General features: G+C 31.9%; 1 protein-coding gene across 1 annotated transcript in view; it reads left to right on the forward strand.

The window, feature by feature from the left end:
• The first annotated feature begins 211 nt into the window (after positions 1-211).
• The window catches only part of LOC115440083 (A disintegrin and metalloproteinase with thrombospondin motifs 12), a 79,090-nt gene continuing 60,505 nt past the window's right edge, over positions 212-18,796 (forward strand). The window contains exon 1 of the mRNA XM_030164240.2: positions 212-659. The gene's annotated coding sequence lies outside the window, so the exon portion shown is untranslated. The remainder of the gene's footprint in view (positions 660-18,796) is intronic.

The following is an 18,796-nucleotide window of genomic DNA, read 5'->3' on the forward strand; positions in this document are numbered from 1 at the left end:
GATCGTTAAACAATCAGGTGTGTTTAGCTCTTTATTTTCAAATTTATCACAAAGCTATGAGTATGTTCTGTGTACGTATAGTAAGGGTTTATCTACACAAGTAAACGTATTGTAATATAGGCACTATATAATTTGGTAGATTCGAGTATGAAAAGCGAATGCACCGTTCAATATTTAAAATTGGAAGAGTAGAAGACCGGCACACAGTGATCGGGTGCGCGCGCGCTGTCAGTGGCCCGCAAGTCGCCGCGACGCGCGCTCCGCTCTCCGAGCCGCTCTACTCACGCCGCCGCACCCGACTCATTTTCCGAACGCATTCAGTATTTATATTTACATCGCACACATAATAATATTTCGCACATTTAAAATACCGATTTATTAATGAAAAATAAATACGACATTTTAAGAAATATATTTTTACTCTCCGGGAATCGTATTTCAAATTATCAAACACGTGTTTTATATATAGTTGGCGCGAATTGAACTCGGTGTCGACTGTCCACGTTTTTCACCACGAGTGAATAAATAATTAGCGAACGAGACTCACTCACTCAATCACTCGCCACGAGCAATTTCACTTTTTACCGGCGAGAATCGTCTCGCTAATCTCGTCTACGAGGCGTCTGCATTCGACGCACGGAAATGCATAGCTGATTTGTGTAAGTATGCCCTTAATCTTTCTATTACTGTGCCGGTAGATTTTTCCTCCTATGAATTTTAAAATTGTGACAATATAAGCTCCGTATTTTAAAGTAGTTCTTTTGTACCATCGTCATATTCTTAACGTTGTTACATTTAAATTATATATTAATATTGCTATGGTCTACTCATCAGTATAAGTAAAATATATTAGGGAAAACTATAATTATAAAATACACTTAGAAAATATTTGTAAGTAATCATGCGTAAATTATATATTTTTTCAAGACCTGTCACTCAAATTAATTATTCAATATAGATAATACTACTAATCTAGACTAAATTAAAGTTCCGAAACATCAATCTTATTAATCTCGGATAATACAGTTTCTATACGAAATTGAGTGAAACAATGAATACACCATGGTTTTCAATTAAATTCGAGTCATCAGATTAAATGTCACTTTGGATACATTGTTTAAAATCATGCATCTAAATAAAAAGTATACAATCTTTATATGACATTTTTCTAAATATCATATCACCTAAATTTTGTTGGGCTGATAATGTATCTGACGTATTGTGAACGGTAAACGTTTATTAATTATTTGGTTTAAAATAGTTATTTTCATGATGTATTAACTAAAATATTATAAATTGATATATCCACTCTGTCTCGCAATTTATGTTGAGCATGTCGTGTGTGGTTATATGTTGCAAATCACAAACAAGCCGAAAAGAAAATACGTATGAGTTTGTGACTTTCCATAAGTGACTTTTCCATCAGAATTTGCATTATTTCGTAATCATACAACAATTAGATATTCAAAATATGCTTTGAAATCGCATCAAAGCTATAGTTTCCACGTACAGTTAGGCCTTTTTTAATGCAATTTAATTCAAAATTTTCAAATAATTTCAATTATCATAAGTGTGTGACAACGACGTTATCGATACCTTACAATATGCATGGATTCATTACATTGCAATGTGCAACTGGATACCGAAAAAAATATTATTATTAAAATTTCTTTAAGACATTTTCATTTCGAAAGATTAATTTCTGTTCAATCAAAACCTATATTATTTTTATGTAAAACCGACTTAAGTGACTTCAACAATGTTATTTTTTTAAAATATTAAGTTAATAAAAAATGTTTTGTAACTAAAAGTGTCGTATTATTGGGAAGCCATCATTTTAAGCAATTTCTTAGTTGTTTTTGTTTAAAATTTAATAATATTAGTCGTGGTTTAATAAGCTACGGTCTGTATCTAAAAAATAGTTTTTTATAGATATTTTTGAAATCGACACGTTACAACTTTTAAAAAGTTACGTGTGAATTGGTGACGACCATGTAAATTTTGAATGCAGGGATGCATCTCTCTGTCACCTCGTCAAAGTCATGAGGTAATAATATGAGGTAAGTATTTTAACATGTCTTCTATGGCTTTAGTTATATTCTGAAGCCTGGCATATATTGTGAAACAAACAATTTAAGATAATATACGTATTAAAACTTTAATTCTACCTAAAAAAATATTTTGCTCAATTATTCTAAAATTTATTTGACGATTTTATATACTCGCAGGATTTATTAAAAATATTATTATATCTCCTCTACCTGGTCAATAACCTATACCGTATGGTAATGGGCAGGTAAAATAAATAATACGATTTTGGTAATTTAAAGGTGATTATAAAAAATATTTACATTTTTAATTTTATCAAAACAAAAGTTTGGACATTTGTGCTTTTTGTATAAATTTTAATGTGCTGAATAGATCGTAACGAATTTAAAATAAAGTAAATAGATCTCAGTAATTGTATAAAAATATTAGTTGTTAGGTTTGATACCTATTTTTTTTTAAACTTGAAATAAGTAATATAAACACCAGAAAAAAATCAGGAATATTATAATACTAATTAAAATACCTCATATACAATATCGCACTAAATAATAATATTAAGCGAGTCGTCATTTTTTAACATTACTATTTATTAAAAAAAAAATGCGTATTTAATACATTCTGCTCAACAATACCTATTTTTTCCGAAGTTTCGACTTTTAACAATCGAAAACTATAAAAAGGAACAAAACCTACATTCCCATAATCTAAAAGTGCTCTACCTCCAAAATTTTCAGATATTATTGTTTACGTCAATTTGCAATATATTATTTTAAAAATATAACTACTAAAGGCTAACATTTACATATAAGAAATTAAAAAAACTTAGATTGGTTAAAATTAATTCAATAAAACTATGTTTGGGGCGGAAAGAAACCAAATTGCGCTAAGCTATTCATACATATAATAGAGATTCAAAAGCATTTAATAGAGCTACAGACGCTGCAGGCAATAATTAGCTAACAAATGAATACAATACAGCGTCTCTTTATTTGGACAACGAGGTGGAACATAATTATTATACCTAGTCTTGCCATAAATATTGTAATAAAGAAAAAAGAAAATTGTTAACTGCAAATAACATTTATTACTTTTACAGTGTGTCAGTTTAATACATAAATATAAAACAATTAAAAATATAAAAAGCTTATTCGAAGTGGTCTCCATTGGCTGCAATACAGTCCTTTAAACGATGAGGCCAGTTATCAATAGAAGCACGCACTCTTTCCATGGGAAAATTCTTCACTGCCAATCGTATAGATTGTTTTAGGGACTCCAAATTATCATGGCGTTTAGAGCAAGCTGTACTCTCTAAAACTGACCACAAATCATAATCCAGCGGATTAAGATCGGGACTAGACGACGGCCAGTCTTCAGCTCTGATGAAGTCCGAAACGTTCGATTCCAACCAAGACTGCGTGGACCGAGCTTTATGACCCGGCGCCGAGTCTTGCTGGAAGGACCATACTTGGTTATTGAACATGGTGATGTTAAGGGGCTTAACTACCTTCTCAAGAATGGTATCTTGATACACTTGTGCCGATGTTTTGATACCTTTTTCACAAAAATATGGCTCAGTCACTCCTTCATAGCTAACACCCCACCAAACCATCACTGAAGTCGGATAATGTCCACGTTGCACTCTGTCGACTAATTGGGAAGCTTCCTTAGAGCTTTGAGCATAAATACGGTCATTTTGTTTGTTAAAATGTTGCTCAATTGTAAAAATTTTCTCATCCGTAAACAAAATTTTTCTGTGACCTCCCTTTGCGTACCGCTTCAGTAGTTGTTTCGATTTTACCACCCTATTCTTCTTTAAATTATCAGTTAAGAAATGGCCAGTGCGTCTCTTATAGGCTGCAAGTCCTAAGTCATCTTTTAAAATACGCGACATGGTTCTAGGTGCTATCTTCATTTCCCGAGATAAAATCTTTTGCTTTCGGACAGGATTTCTTCGAATTCTTTCCCTTACTGCTTTGACCACCTTTTTCGTACGAACACTACGTGGACGGCCAGATCTTTTCTGTCACAAACAGAGGAGGTCTCATTGTACCTATTAATAGCCCGGTACACAAACATTTTACTAATACCAAGTGTATGGAGAGTTTTAAAAATTGCATTTGGCTCCATACCTACTTTGTGTAATGCTATCACAGCGATTCGGTTCTCTTTATCACCCCACACCATTTTAATATCGCAAAATATTTTACAATGTATTGGCGCCAAAATGAGAAAACACAATGAACAATCGTATAAAAATGACAGATTCGAAATTCAAATGTAATATTTTTTTATAATTAAGTGTAACAGTATTTATGGCCAGACTAAGTATTTGCAATTATGGGGTATATATTTGGAAAATAATTTATCGATCAATGCATGAGCTTTCTTGAACACGCTTGTATAACTTGTTTACATATTATAGGCACTTAGTACTATTTAATCGTGATCTTTACCGGTTGTTACCCAATAATTGTCTATTAGATGACTACTTTCTATTTTGCCGCGTACCACTTGCGTAGAACATATCCCTATGATCACACGTCGGCCGTAAATTCTAATAAGTTATTATTAGTGGAAAATTAAAATAATTTTATTTTTTCCCGTATCTTTACGATAAATCTGCGAGAGATAATATCAAAAATGTCTTAATTATATTTGTGTGGCACTAAAATTTAATTAGGTAACATTTTACTGACTATGTTTTAAGAACAAAATAAATAGGTCTATTAAGAAGCCTTTAAATAATTAGTCTAAACCATCTAAACTTATTCGCAACGTCAAACGCATATGTAGATTATTATAGAGGTGTAATCATACTTCATGATTTTTTTTGTGGTGTTTGTTAGAAGTAAACTCATAAAGTCCTGAACGGATTTTGATAAAATTTGGCCCACAGATACACTAAGTCTTGGATTCGCGTATGATAGATAGGTTACCTTTAATTCTCAGAATATGCATATTGCATAGTAAGACATTTACGCCGAGATAGAACTTTTAGGGGACGGAGGCGCGATAAAAAACTTGTGATAAATAATACGTTTTATAAAAATAATTTAATGTATATTTTTATCTTGCGTATATTTCTAAAACTACCTAAATTTAAAGCGTAAATGAGTCGTGAATAATATTATGATTGTACCGGGTCAATAACCTTTTCCCTAGGACAGGCAAAAAAAATGGTTGCCAGCACGCTGCACGCCACAAATTACGTTGAATATAACACGGAAACACTATTCCATTATACGGAATTTTCTGTTTACTGTTCGATATTTAATGTCAAATATACAATCTGTCATATCTGATGATTATTTTTTTTATATTAACTTTTTAGAATGACAATAGACCTAACAGCGCCAACAGATAGACTCCTCGACTGCAGATGATAGAGCGATTTATTTTGTTCTTCGATTTATAGTCTTAAAAAATCGGTTGTCTTTATAATAAGGATGAAGCAGAACGCTTTTACGCAAATACAAATATCGTATTAAAAAAACAAAGCGTGCAGTTGAATATATCTAATACGGGCATATAATTATAAATTGAAAAAAAAAAAAACAAAAGGTCATCGCGTTTCAATATTAACATACCTTGGAAATTCCAAACAGAAGTATAATAGGTAGATATTTTTGCTAAATTTATCGAAGTTGCATTATCGTTTATTTAAAATATTTCCAATTCATTAGTGTGGCTACTATTTTAATAAGCTCTAAACTGGGTGCTTAAATATAATTTTGTTATTTAGCACAAAATACAGTTATGTTGGAAAGATTTACATTACGAGGTTTCTTTTTAAATTATATATATTATATCATATCAATCTTTATATATTATATCATGAATGTACAAAATTGCCTGTCTTTAGATGACAAATTGGGAATTTATTTTTATTATATTAACCTAATAATTACCTACAATGCTCAAATCGATACTTGTAATATTTCAATCATGTTTTAAACTGTCTACGGTTTTCAATTAATATCTATCCGAAAATAAGTTTACCTACATTGGAATCTCTCATATTAATGATAACATGATGTGATTAATATGAGATGCAGACGTTTCTAGTAGAACATCTAGTGTCAATGACCCGGTGTTTCAGATGTGCTAATTATCTATTTTGTCGTTGGTTATCGGAAATATTTTTCATCATTTGTTGCCTTACTATGGAAAAAACGTGATCACGACTCCTAAATAAATCCATGCACTTACGTCTCTTTGTATTGTTCTACATAACAACATACAAATTTGCAATGTTTTGTGAACTTCTCAACAGTTGTTCACATCTTTTAATTTGAATGGTCAATTTTTTTTTAGTTTATATTCATATAGTTGATGCTATAATCATGTCAGATGGCGCCTTAGTCATAAAATAGTTCAATGGTCTGACATCGTTGCCCTAGAATCACCCCATAGAGCAGTTTATATCAATTAAAGAGTTTTGTTAATATTCGCATTAGCTTCGTGAGAACTGTCGAGTTTGTCTCGATATGGTCAGACACTTATAATGACGGCTTTAAAAGGGATTTGAACTTATTTGGCTTAACCATATATACCATATATAAACTAATAATTTCGATATAAATACAGATCTATTTGATCAAAATATTCAAAAATTGGACAAAGGTATGAATTTGACGTTATACTGACACACAGATGTTCCATCTGAACGTTTGTTTGCATTAACTGTAGAACATGTGATAAGTGCAAGCGTTTTGTAACATTTCCCCTTCCAATGAATCGGCCGCGTGTTGATTGCGATAGACGGTGCAAATAAATAATGCAGATTTAGAAACGTTCGGTGCATCTATTCGCAGTCGTCCATTAAAAAACGCACCCCAGCAACCGGCATCGGCAGAGATAAAACCGTCTATGCTATTACGTCAATGAAATGGGTTAAATGGACTGAAGCAATAAATGTAGCCCTCGCCGTGAACTCAGTACCGAGCGCAGAAACGCGGCCCCGCCGAAGGCCAAGATAACACGCATACGGCACACTATCTGTTAATTTTAATTAATATGTGTAATGTTTCACTTTCAGTTATTTAGAAATTTTTTGGTTACAATGTTTACACGCTTTGCGTGATTGTTAGTTTTGAATCTAGTAATGATTTCGAGTATTCTAAAAAACTTTTACAGTTTGGCTTATATTCGTTTATCCTTGCATTTTCTGTGGCCTCTTTACATACCTATAGGTTCTAATAAATCATAAAAACCTTTGTTAGAACTAGTGCAAAATCATTGCGCAACTACAATTTTGGGCAATGTTTAAAGTTGTAATTGTGTATAGCGTCAGTCACACGTTATCTGTAATATTTACGTTGCTGGAGGAGTTCTCTGGCTTGTAAAATAATGATAAAACCTAATGGCATCGTGTTAGAATTACATAAAGCGCCGACAATAATCCGGAGCATCGCATTGAATGGTAATGATAAGAGCGGTGAACGAACACTCATGAACTTGGCTCCGTGGCCTTCGTGTCTTACACCTACTTATTGTTAAGGAATTGTTACGACTTCGCTGTAAATATATGTTAAATTTGGTAGGTAATGTGATTTATTAGCCAGGGATTAGGTTACGTGTCTATGTAGGGAACACCGAGCGTAAGCCAACGCCGTGTTTTGTAAAATATAGAGCATTACTGAGAATTTCTTCTAATTTTTGCTGTTCCTATTATATTTATCTTTACTAGTTGCTATGGGTTTAAAAAATATTTTTGATAAAAGGCAGCTATTTTTAGCGCGAAAAAAAACATATAATTTGTATTTTATCTGCTGGCGGACAGCAGAAACGTGTTGTACGTTATTAATCAAGTGGATTATAGATAGGCTGTTTCGGATCAAAAAATTGTTTCAAATCAGATAACCATATTAAAATAGGAGGAAGCGAAATTGTTTTGAAGATAAATGAAAGATAAACCTTTTTCGGTCACAAAGTCAATGTAAATCGCGCTTACAATTAATAACTTAAATTAAGTAGATTCAAGATTATTGAAATAGGTCAGGTTGTACCCCGCCATACAAGTCGGTCTTTCTAAGTAAAAAGTGAAGTAATAAATAATGTAAATCTAGTACATCAAAAATTTTTATAAGTATAATTTATATAATGAGCAATTAAAATGTAACAAATTATCAGAGAATAAATCTGATTTTAATTATAAAAAGCTCCACTTCATTCAGAAAGATCTCATCATTTGATCATGCCGGAGACTTTGTTTCGTAGATTTGGGTCGTACGTGATTGTATCCAAATCTGTAAACTAGTTCAGCACTAAATCCGCTGGGCTGGGACCCGTTTAGCCAACCTCAATTCTGCCTCGAAATATATAGCTCGGTCTGCGAACACGACATATCGTATGTCTCAAACATTATGGCTAACACTACGCGTTGTAAAAACAGAAGGCTAACAACACACTGGCCCAATTTTCACAGTTCAATAAAACATTTCCTCGTCTGGTTTCCCTGAACTTGCACGCGTTCAAACCAAACCAAAATAGACAAGACACATTGAGTGTATAATAAAATATTCTTACGAGCGGGCATATATCTGTGAAGTACGGATATAAAAATCTCATTTCAAAGGCTTATTTTCTTTAGTGTTATCATTCTAATGTCCGATGGTTATTTATTTCCTAACGTAATAACGGCTTGATAGAGTTCTCAAATTTATAAGAATATACGTAAATTTAGGTATATAAAACTTAACATTGTCTCCAGAAGTTACACAGTTTAGATATTTAATTGTACAGGCGGCATTTACCGAAAATTTATTACACATTTTTTAAGCAAGCTGAAAAAACTGTAGACGTTACAAACATAAATCGTGACTAGATACGTGCATTTGCATGCCGCATCCGACCAAGGTGTTTTCCTTCGTGACTTGTTATTGTACAGACATATAGTAGTAGTTGTGCGCAGTTGTATTAGATTTTTATTTTAGGCGCGCGGTACGCTGGCAAATCGTTAAAATTTAACTGCTGGGTCTACACCAAATTACACACACCATGGTTACTGTTCCCTTTTTCACGTTTTGCAAATTATACCCTCTGTAATCTAGGAATTTGGTTTATATTGCAATGCATTATAAGACTGGACCTTCACGAATATTTAATACCATTGGTACAACCAATAGAAAGTTTATTGTCATGATGATTTGTTAAATTGTTGCCTAAAATAATTTTATAAGACAATTATATTTTATAGCTACATTTAGTATAAACAGGAAATAATAAGATATATTCAATGTGATATTTATCTTTTATATCTAGCTTCAGCTGATAGTGATTCCGAATCTTGCACTATGTATGCGGAACACAGAACACACACGTTCTAAACAAAATTTTGTTTACTTTATAAAATTGAAGAGAATCCCTAATCATATTACAACAGTGGTGTGACTAACAATTCATTTTACATTCAATTAAATAAAACATGAGATGATCTCGTAACCCGATGCCAATGCTGATACATTTACGAAAAACAAACGCTGTTAGCAACAATAGCGGTTTTATCGTCACTCTGTTATCATATTACTAACGTTTTATCATATATTGGTGTAATGTCATTGCAGTGCACGATCCCGGATCTAGTGCAACCTGAATTTCAAACACGAGCCTTTGACAATAATGATTTGATAAAAGATAACCGAATGTCAGTTTAGCTATCGACAAGTTTATTTCTATAGATACTGTTACTAGTCATTTTCAGATTCGATATTTTAGTAATTTATTTCTAGGCGTTACTAGCGCGTTTGTCCGCGTTAAAAGCATTACCTGCTATAAAAGTCCTTATAAAACAGCACATCTATTTAAAACGTAAATTATTTCTTACAGGAGTAAGTTACCAGGATAAAAGTATATGCGTTAATCTAGGACATTGTCTATCCGTGTGCCAAATTTCATCCAAACCCGTTCAATTGTATCTGTGTTGACTTGTAACAATCATACGAACATCCAAACATTTTCACAAACTATCGCATTTATTTTAGTAACATAAGTAATAAATATTATAAGTGTAAGTAAGATTTCTATAGTTTAAACGTACGTAGTTACAGGCATCAGATAGTTTAACATATATTTTGATTTTGTTAATTATTTATGCCATGCCTAGTTATTTTTGTGTAGTTTTTCACGCAATATAAGTTCACGTCCGTGTACCAAATAGGTAGGCTGAGTATATAAGTAACGCAGCAGCCGATTGGTAAGCGTATTTTTTCTCATATCATAAAATAGATAGCAAATATGTAGGTTACAATTTCTTATACCAGAGTATATGACACAGTACGTTTTTATATTTATTAATGTAATTGTGATTTCGGAATACATCTCATAATAAAAATCACGCGTTGGCGATATACTGACCTTAAATATCTTAATAATGTGACCCAAAACTATTGTTGGTTAGGTACATTAATAATGTTTTTATTGCAACTTATCTCAAGATGATGCACGAAAAAAATTAAATTAATTGCCTCGTTAATAGCGTACTTGCACTGCGAAATTAAAGAGGATATGGATTCGTGAATGGGCCCTAGTCTGTTAATTTTTGAATGTGAAAGCCATGAAATTGTTATGTTACTCTACTTTTATCATATTTATACCCCAAGGAGAGATGCTTGTGGTTTAAATATCATTAATTTTTTTTTCTATGTAGTCGAATAATACCCATTGGCAAAAGTAAATAATGATAAAAACATATATATCACATATCAGTTTTTAATATTTAAAGATTTTATATTTTTCGTAAACATATTCACACTAATATTAATGAAGTAAGCAAATACAATAGATTTTGTACAAAGAATGTTTACTAAAAAAATATATGTATATAGGATAAACAAGAATTAATTATCCTCGCAACTTGGTATATTGTTTTTGTGGTATGTTTATTCTAAATGCAAGATAGTCTCAAATGCTATTAGTTCCTTTTGTGGGTATTCAAAACACGAACAATGAAGAAAGCCAGAACAATAGTTAGAATTAAGAGAGTGTGTGAAACTATCTGTACATGTAAATTTTACTTTTAAAAATTCCGGATTTTACGGAAGCATCATTAAAAACATTTAAATTAATTGGTCTCTTTTTGTTATCTCCATATATTTTTACATATTACAGCAAGAAACTCTTCATTTCGCTTAGTTTCTTGAATATTTAAGTAGGTGTTGATAAAATAAACAATGTTGGAATAAAATAGGTTGTGTTTTGAAAGGTCTGACAGCGATGCCACTTAAGTGGTTTCTAACAAAATCATTATTCTCTAATCAGTAAAATAAACAAAGGAGTGGGACACCGGTGATGCCCACAGAAACTCATTTGGTACGCACCAAGCGTGCCACTTACTCTATTCAGATGTTGACATACAATCCAATAGCGCACTTCTGTGATGACACTGTTCAAACACTCGATTTCCAACGTAATGACCAAACAGAGTTTGTCATTATTTTTTAAACTTGGTAATTAGAGCATAGAGACGCAATGGTTTCTCAGAATATGTTTACAGCATATTACTACTGTATATTTTGTTCATGTTATTTGTGCGGATGTTTCAATTAAGCGACTTATTTTCCACTGAAAAATAAAATACTTTTTGTAACACAAAATAAAATTTTAAGTATGATGATGTTGATGTACCTATCTACAATCCACTATCCAAGAAGGCAACATCTATTGTAAGATTAGCCAATCTCCCGATTTCCAATTAACATTTTCTTGCTACTATTTTTTTATTCGGCAATTAGAGCATAGATACAACGGTTTCTTAAATCTTATTTAAGCTTAATTCTGTTCATTTCGTTCTCGCGTCAACGTAAGTTTTAATTGTGATTCGTGTTTTAGACTGAAAAAATTGCTGGTTTTGTGAGGCAAAAAATGCATCAACCAATTTCATTTACTTTAAATGTGATTCGCAGAAAAATGTAAACCTACTCATTGCTTACAGATACATTTCAAATAAAGAAAAATGTAGATATAATAAAAAAAGTTTGTTTATATTTCCGCGCAATAGTAATTGGTACAACGCTCGTATGTTTATTGATAAAATTATTTAAAACAAATTTTACACGCAAGTAATCTGAATACAGAACACTGGCGCGGGTCAAAGTTGACACTTGAGTTAAACTTGTTTCGGAGAATATGACATTTATTACATATGCACACTTTAATTGTCGTAGAATCGTAAATTTTTATCATTTTTGCAAAGTTTATTGGCCGAGATGTGTAAGGAAGTTATGTTTACGAAGATATTCGGCTGTCGTAAATAATTTACGGGGTTATGCCCGACGTCAGGTGTGCGTAGACTGGCGCTTTACAAATAAAAACTTATTGAAATTAATGTATCTCGAGCATTTACAAGAACTTCATGCTATCAAAGATTTTAATTAGGTATTCTGTTTAATAAGGAAATATGTTTCACATATTGATACATTTAAACAAAGACGAGTACGTAGATACTGTTTAGAATCCGTAGTAATAATAAGGCATACATTAGCCACGTATTCGACAAAATCTATTAAATTTACATGAAAATGACGTGAACACACGCTGCATATTTATTCACTAATTTAATCATTTTCAAATTATACTTCATCGGCTAGGCAAGTCATGGCGTTTCTTTGAAAAATGTACCGACGGTGTGTAACGGTGTTGGACAAGTGCTGTCGTTAATTGTAATGTGAATATATTGGCAAAAGGTCGTAAATTCAGGCCGCCCACGAGCACTCCAAGTGTTCAAGTTGTAAGTACTTTTCGTTTCACGTTTTCTCTTGACAAACGCGACAGATTTATAGATCCTTTGCCAAACCTACGCGCTTCCATTTCTCGTTAGATACGGCGAGGAGCATCCTATTTCACTGCTTCATTTTACTCAAGCGATTGTTATGTCAAAGAGAACTGGTTTGTACGCGTTTTGTACGAGCAATAAATGCGCTTTCGAAATAGAAATTCTCATAAAATTTGTTAATTTCTTATTATCCCATAAAATTTGATAGTATTTGTTCTTTATGAAATACAATTGTTATAAACTGTGCTTCTGTGACACTACTTGATATTATTGTTTGAGTTCTTTCTCTTGTTCACATTTCATATTTTGGCGGTCAACTGGTAATGTGACGTAGGTAATGCGCGTTCTGCACATGCATTGTTTACCTTTGTACGTAAACATCAAGGTGTCTTGTTGTGAATTAATACATATAATAATAATTCGTAACCTTTAGCTACGACGATATTTTGAAGCAAACTGTGACACGAATAGCATATATAAACACAATTATCATTTCAATCAAAAAAACAATAAGACTAAAACCAGATACCGAACTTATAACGTAAACTTGAATGTTTCAGAATTAAATACTGTTTTGTGTCGACGTAATTATATTTTTTTTAAAACTTTAAGAATAATAATCATTAAAAACAATCTCCAATACCTACTTCTATAATATTTTTTTTGATATAATTACTCATATTCGCTGAAATATTCTTACAGACTAACAAATCACAGATATAATAAGAAAAAAATATAAATTCACACTAACACATTTTTATAGCCCAATTAAAAATACTCCAGTTGTCAAAATAAATGTTCGCCATTACGATTACGTCTCAATAATAAAATAAACAAATTACTTAGGAGTTAGTCTATGTGCTTTATTAATTGACTCCATCCCGTAATGGACGTGGCCTGACAGTAATTAAATTCAGAACTCGGCCGCTACAAACTAATGCTGTCTGTAATGTTCCGTTTACAAGACAAAAATAAATAGGTTTATGTACATAGGTGTGTGGGCGAGCTCGATCTTGGAGCAAAGTTTATACCGCAACCGATGTAGGTGGTTCTGAATTTATTTACATAGTGAATGCACTTATCATAAGAAAAATATTGTTTTCATTGTTTATTGTTTATCTTTTCTTTTTTATAAATTATGCTACCGTGAAAGAGTTCGATCAAGCAGCGCTGGTTTTTATTTTCCATTTTCGTTGTTGATTTGTGTGCGATATTTTTTATGTTTACCTCATTAAATATTGTTTTTTCTTAGTGTTAAATATAATTAATAATGAAAACCAGTGTCTATAAGTCATTAAGATATGATAAACTCTATTGATTTTAATTCTTTTTTTATTTGTAACGTAAGGATGTAGTGACTAAGTAATGTAAGTAAAACAAAAAACAACTACGATAATGATTGTGTAATTATACACTGAGCCGTTATCGAACCGACGTTAAGGTCAGTTTGTCTCGAACATTTCGCGAGATATGCACCAGTGATTTTTGTGCAAAAAATGCATCTTATCTTGGAGTAAAGCAAAAAAATGCAGATAAAAGCTTTACCAAAGCAGGTGCTCAGAAGAGAAATTAATGACATCGATTGTTAATTTTAGTTTTTATCACTGTCTGTTATTTGTAATTGAGACTTTATTTTACCTTTTTACAAATATCTTAAAAGTGTGTTGTACCCATGAGTACAACAGACTTTTACTCAAATGTATCATGATACATTTGAGTGAGTTAGGCACACACGGAAAACGAATATACTAATAAGTTATATGTTCTCTACATATTTTGTTTAGCCAAGTATTGCCACTAAATTAGGTTAGTGGTAAGTTATCGAATTACTCATAAATCCAAATTAAAAAAAAAAGGGTTCAACGCGCCGTTGAATTCGTCCTGTCTTCTACAGTACGCCTTACATAAAAATAATACTTTACATAGTGTAAAAAATTACGCATCCATCATGCGAAAAAGTAAATTCACTGTAAGGCGGGAAATATGTTTTGTAGTTCTACGTTTAATTAACTTGGGCAATTCAGAATTTAGGATTCTATATTTCTTTGTCACATGGACGTAAACGTAAGGTAAAGAGAAATATTTTTCCTTAATTCCTCTGGTGTCTTTTGAGGATACAACTTTAAAATATTATACAATTTGAGTACGGACATAGAAGAAAAAAAAATCAAGTTGCGGATGCTACTTAATAAGGAGAAACAGATTACTCATTTTTAATATATTCGATTTGGAAAAACCTCGAACAAATAAAACAATACTAACTTGCTATTAACTTTGATTTATTTATTAATTTACCTTAAATTATTTTTAAAACATTTTTTATTTAAAAAGTATTTAGTATTCCATGATATAAATGCAACTTTTCAGCGAGGTTTAAAAATAAAAAAATATTCATTTGACAGTAATTGCTACTCGTCACTTTTTTATATTTTTCTCCTTTAATCAATTTTATAAACATAAATGTTGTTTTTTTTTATTGAAATAGTCTTCACTAAAGCCAAGGATTTTAATATAATTTGCCCTACGTTAATTTTATATGATAAACATATTGTACTGTAATATAAACTTGAGATAATACCAATTATGGAACAACTGATGGTGTAAGAACAACATATATCTGTTCGATTTTATTTTAGCCAAACCAATTTTAATTTATTCAAGTTGAGCATTTTAATATAGCCCAGCCCGGGTGATGCAAATATTTTCTACATTTGTTTAGCATAATATAAACAAATATTGAGATTGGCTTGCATAATGACTTACTGCATATGGTTTACTCTAAAACATGCTGTTACAGTAAAGTTCGAATACTTTTAAATATGCGACCGCAATGTCTATTTCTGCCGCCCAGCAGTAGTGTGTAGTCACTGTTGTGTTCCGATTTGAAGAACATTGTAGCCAGTGTAACTATTGGACTCATGTTTAGGAAGGCGAGCACAGTGGAGTACCTAATAATACTTTTTATTTCAAGGTGTTAGATGGTATTTCTACTGTTATCGGTCGTATCGCTTACGATCAGGCGAACAAGTTCGTTTCGTCATTCAAAGCAATAAAAAAATGTGCTATCTATGAAACATGTTACTGTTTTGATTTAGACCAAATGTAGTGATGATTTCTAATTATATATTATTATAATACCAACAAATCTATGACAGATCCCGACCCTATTCAATGCGACGATTTGTGGCATCACAAGCACGAAAGCAGCGACAAGTCGCCTGGCCCTGCACGATAACTCAGCAGTAGTTAGTTCTCGCGCGACGCATGCAAATCGTATGGCACTGACAATCTAATTAACACCTTTATCGCATGCGCCGCGTCTCTCGCGAGTGTTATATCCAATTACTTCTTGTTACACGGGGATATGGTAAAGAAAATAATTACGGACTTATGATTGAAATTCTACTGCAAAAGATTGTAAGTTTTGACAGTTCTGTTCGCTCGCATCAATCTATAATGGTGTTGTCAAGGAACAATATACACATTTAAGTGAGCTGCTTGTACACAGCCTAAATTAATAATTATACCATCATGATACAAGAACGCGGAATAAAAATCATAGCATGTAAAGGTTTCATAAGGACGTGTGACACACTAGGTTTTTTATATTCAGGCACGACAAAGTGCCCCACTGCACTTAATGGTAAGCGAAGTGTGCCCAAGATAGAATGTCGACTGACAAAAGACAACCCCTCGCTAGCCGGAACAATTATGCCGCCCTATTTGAACCGGATATATTATACAGACTGATCTCGGAACGCGACACTTACGTGGGCCAATATGGCGGGGTTTAACACATTGTGTTCGTTGTTCGCTAATGGGCGATTACAAGATATATCCTATCACCAGGAAGTTATTTGAGCCCACTTTACTTAAAAGTCTTACTGTTAGACAAATAATCTTCGCTATCTTTCATTTTAAAGGGTATTTGCGTTCCAATATATTTCGATGTTTGTCATGGTGTATCGTATTCTTTGTTGGTAAGTAGGTTGTTTCAGTTCCGTTTGTTGGCGAAGGTAATTTTTTTTTAAATGCATTCGATATCAGTTGAAACAACTAACAATATGCTTCCCACCTTTGCCCTGTTCATTTTTCAATAAACTTGTTAAACTATAAATCCTCTTGTTAGTACAAACATAACCTTATACTAAGTGTTAGTAATATTAATATTATATCATTAATGTAATAATGATATGAAAATATCCATAAAGATATTCAAATAATCGAAAATGAACACCTGTTCGAAAAATTTATTCATGACGTAATAATTACCTCAGATTTTAAATTCCCTACGCGATTTTTAAATTAAGAATTTACATAGTTCATTATAAAATATAAACAAAATATTATCAAGGGTCTTATATTTTTTGTTTGTCTGCCTTTGATTGACAGGTTTCCAATATCGATTTCGATTTTGTATCTGTTGATCATTTATAATTAATTAAAATAATGAAAAAACGTATCCTTCTAGGAAATTTATTTTGGCAAATGTCTGACCTTTTTCGCACAATGTCACTAGTACAAGATTTTTTAGGTTTCGGGTATTTTATCGAGTTTTAAATGTTTCATATGTTATTGAAATTTAATTAATAGCACAAAGAAATATTATGTTATTTAAATGGTGCCAAATATAACTAACCAAATGCTTCCAACTAAATTCGGAAGCTTATCCTTGCCAGAAAAGCTATAAAATTGCACACTTAACTGGCTAATCAGAAGTGTCATATATCTTCTTACCACCTTGTTTAAGATGGAGTCTCCAAAACTATACGTACTTATTTATCATTCTTGCTACACAAAAATTTCCCCGAATATAACTGGTTGGGCTGCTCCGTAATTTTTAGATTCGTCACAAATAACATATTACATAAACTTTATAATGTAATATATCATTTAAAAATTCAAACAATCACTGCATAAAAAAGTATTTTTTAATGTAAAACACGTATAAATTCACACGCAATGCTCGTACGCAACGGTGCGACCCACATAATTTTGCTGGCCTATTAACATTCTTTCTATTAAAACCGGTGTATGGGAATAAGCATAACAAGCAGTGCCATTGGATTCGTTGTATCGGTGGGACCGCGTCTGTAATATTTAATTGGCAATCTGCCATACATTATTAAGTATTTTCTTGTACGTATAATGTCGAGCCTTCTAAAGCTATGAGCTAACGTACAAAATTTATTTTATTTAATTAGAATTTGCAGTTAGTTATTCCTAGGCAGCATTTTGAGCAATATTTCATTATAAACTGTCATATATTAACTATAGATTGAACGCATATTGAGTGGATATTAATTTACTTTATCCTAAACTATGTATTTGTCATTTTTGGCAACAGAAACTATTTTGTGCCACTTCAACTTTTTGAATATAAAATAAACCACGGTTGCATTACTTAAAAACATATTCCTAGTTCAAAAGGCGGAGGATTCAGGTTTCTATGCGAAAATCTCTCTGTTAGGTACAAAGAATTTTGGCAATGTTCCAGTAATACAAAATGATAAATTCAAGAAAGCAAATATGATGAATTGTTGCTAAAATTTTTATGGACGTCTTTCACTAAAGGTTACAATCTTATGTTTCAGTTTTGTTAGCAATAAAGCAACAATGCTTTAATATATAAATATAACAACACCCTCATATTTCCGTCTTATGAACAATTCCTGTACAGATACCACGATAAAGTAAAAACAATTTAATAATTTATATTTTTTATTATTATAAACAGTTTCGTTGATAAATTACATCAATCATAAATCAAGAAGGTGCGATATCAGATAATAATGTGGTTTTAAATCACACAAACACTTAGTTGTTTGTTCGTTATTAAAAAATATCCAACATAATTTAATTGGCAGACTTTTGTTTACAAAAGGTGTAAAATTGTGCAATAACTTCTAAATATAGTCGATGTCATGTTTATTTGTGCTGTGCCATAATATTCATTGAATATTATTAGGCTTTATT

Source organism: Manduca sexta, chromosome 8 (assembly GCF_014839805.1).
Source record: "Manduca sexta isolate Smith_Timp_Sample1 chromosome 8, JHU_Msex_v1.0, whole genome shotgun sequence".
In the NCBI taxonomy this organism is placed as follows: domain Eukaryota; kingdom Metazoa; phylum Arthropoda; class Insecta; order Lepidoptera; family Sphingidae; genus Manduca; species Manduca sexta.